The sequence below is a fragment of the Schistocerca piceifrons genome, chromosome 9 (assembly GCF_021461385.2).
Source record: "Schistocerca piceifrons isolate TAMUIC-IGC-003096 chromosome 9, iqSchPice1.1, whole genome shotgun sequence".
NCBI lineage: Eukaryota > Metazoa > Arthropoda > Insecta > Orthoptera > Acrididae > Schistocerca > Schistocerca piceifrons.
In genome coordinates, this window is record NC_060146.1 from 183,493,629 (window position 1) to 183,496,751 (window position 3,123).

Here is a 3,123-nt window from a genome sequence, read left to right on the forward strand (position 1 = left end):
ATAATCAGACAATAAAGGATCCTTCTTTCTATGTGTTAGCAATACAGTACATTTGTCTATGTTAAGGGTCAGTTGCCACTCCCTGCACCAAGTGCCTATCCGCTGCAGATCTTCCTGCATTTCGCTGCAATTTTCTAATGCTGCAACTTCTCTGTATACTACAGCATCACCCGCGAAAAGCCGCATGGAACTTCCGACACTATCTACTAGGTCATTTATATATATTGTGAAAAGCAATGGTGCCATAACACTCCCCCGTGGTACGCCAGAGGTTACTTTAACGTCTGTAGACGTCTCACCCCTGATTGTCGTAGAATAAAACAATATTATATTTAAAGCCGAAGCGTCAAGCAAGTTAAACAAGTACCGAAAGCACCCGAAAAACAAACTGATGAAAACGGTTTTCATAAAACGCAGGACACTGGTAGGAATATAAGACAGGCGGATTGTAGTTATTCTTATCATTAGCTGCTTAGAGTACTACTTTTAACAATAGCAAAAACCTGAAAAGATTGCAAAACGTGAGAGAAAAGAATAAAGCAGGAAAACTGCAAAAGGATGTAAACAGAAAGCGCCTCTTACGGAAATCGGAGGACATCGAGCTGCCCAATTAATTGGAGAATAAAAAACATATACGGTAGATGTCTCTCAGACATACTGAGTCTCACATTTATCTACATAATTATGTAGGCCGAAGCAATGAATTAGAAAGTGTACCAGGGCCTGGATCGCGGGAGTTAGAATGTGTACTGAGGTGGTTGATTCAGTACTGCAATTCGTGTAGCTGTGTTAAGAATAGTACCAGTGCCAGTGTGGTATAGCATCCAGTGCATCTGCCTAGCAAGCACGAGACTTTGTTTCGAGTTCCAGTGTTGGTACTGTAACATCGACGAGATAAATTTTAGCTACAGTACGACGAGAGGAAATTATGCCTCTAACAGTTGTAAACGTTATCTATCCGACATATGAAAAAAAAACGATGATAAATATTAATTATTTATATAATATTTTATGATGTAATTGGATATATCTACACTCCTGGAAATGGAAAAAAGAACACATTGACACTGGTGTGTCAGACCCACCATACTTGCTCCGGACACTGCGAGAGGGCTGTACAAGCAATGATCACACGCACGGCACAGCGGACACACCAGGAACCGCGGTGTTGGCCGTCGAATGGCGCTAGCTGCGCAGCATTTGTGCACCGCCGCCGTCAGTGTCAGCCAGTTTGCCGTGGCATACGGAGCTCCATCGCAGTCTTTAACACTGGTAGCATGCCGCGACAGCGTGGACGTGAACCGTATGTGCAGTTGACGGACTTTGAGCGAGGGCGTATAGTGGGCATGCGGAAGGCCGGGTGGACGTACCGCCGAATTGCTCAACACGTGGGGCGTGAGGTCTCCACAGTACATTGATTTTGTCGCCAGCGGTCGGCGGAAGGTGCACGTGCCCGTCGACCTGGGACCGGACCGCAGCGACGCACGGATGCACGCCAAGACCGTAGGATCCTACGCAGTGCCGTAGGGGACCGCACCGCCACTTCCCAGCAAATTAGGGACACTGTTGCTCCTGGGGTATCGGCGAGGACCATTCGCAACCGTCTGCATGAAGCTGGACTACGGTCCCGCACACCGTTAGGCCGTCTTCCGCTCACGGCCCAACATCGTGCAGCCCGCCTCCAGTGGTGTCACGACAGGCGTGAATGGAGGGACGAATGGAGACGTGTCGTCTTCAGCGATGAGAGTCGCTTCTGCCTTGGTGCCAATGATGGTCGTACGCGTGTTTTGCGCCGTGCAGGTGAGCGCCACAATCAGGACTGCATACGACCGAGGCACACAGGGCCGACACCCGGCATCATGGTGTGGGGAGCGATCTCCTACACTGGCCGTACACCACTGGTGATCGTCGAGGGGACACTGAATAGTGCACGGTACATCCAAACCGTCATCGAACCCATCGTTCTACCATTCCTAGACCGGCAAGGGAACTTGCTGTTCCAACAGGACAATGCACGTCCGCATGTATCCCGTGCCACCCAACGTGCTCTAGAAGGTGTAAGTCAACTACCCTGGCCATCAAGATCTCCGGATCTGTCCCCCATTGAGCATGTTTGGGACTGGATGAAGCGTCGTCTCACGCGGTCTGCTCGTCCAGCACGAACGCTGGTCCAACTGAGGTGCCAGGTGGAAATGGCATGGCAAGCCGATCCACAGGACTACATCCAGCGTCTCTACGATCATCTCCATGGGAGAATAGCAGCCTGCATTGCTGCGAAAGGTGGATATACGCTGTACTAGTGTCGACATTGTGCATGCTCTGTTGCCTGTGTCTATGTGCCTGTGGTTCTGTCAGTGTGATAATGTGATGTATCTGACCCCAGGAATGTGTCAATAAAGTTTCCCCTTCCTGGGACAATGAATTCACGGTGTTCTTATTTCAATTTCCAGGAGTGTATATGTATCATACAAAGACAATGACAATTGTAAATTCGTTTTATGATCTGCGTTTGTCTTCCTTTGTTTTTACCTTTTGTTGGTTGGCTTTTGTAGGTTGTGGACGCATATCAAACTGAGGTCTGTTAAGAAATTGTAATTATTTGTTAATTATTACTTGAGAATAGAGTTGGCTCTGGCTCTGAGCACTATGGGACTTAACAGCTATGGTCATCAGTCCGAGAATAGAGTTCATTATTATTATAAATATGAGTGAATAATTATTTGTAACTTTAATTCCTCTCTCAGTAAGCATTATGTGTATTAGTTACTTCTTTCCGCTGCATGGAATGCAGCCATTGTTGATAGTGATTTGTAACGCGTTTTTGTCTGTTTTCCTTAGAAAAAAAATCAAATGTTTGCTTGATGAAGTCTAAATAGTGCACAATACGAAAGTAAAGTTTAATAAGCATTTCAAATACTTATCTTATTTGCTCCAACAATAGAAAGTCTCTATCAATTGTCTGCCGCCATCTTAACAATTATCTCAGCGGCAAATTCAAATTACGCAACTCTGCAGACATAAATGCCAAACGTAATACAAATGTGTAAAAATAAATGTGCATCGGTGGTCCCGAACTCATAATAATTCGAATCAGATTGGTTCTTTAAAAACAGTGGTCATAGC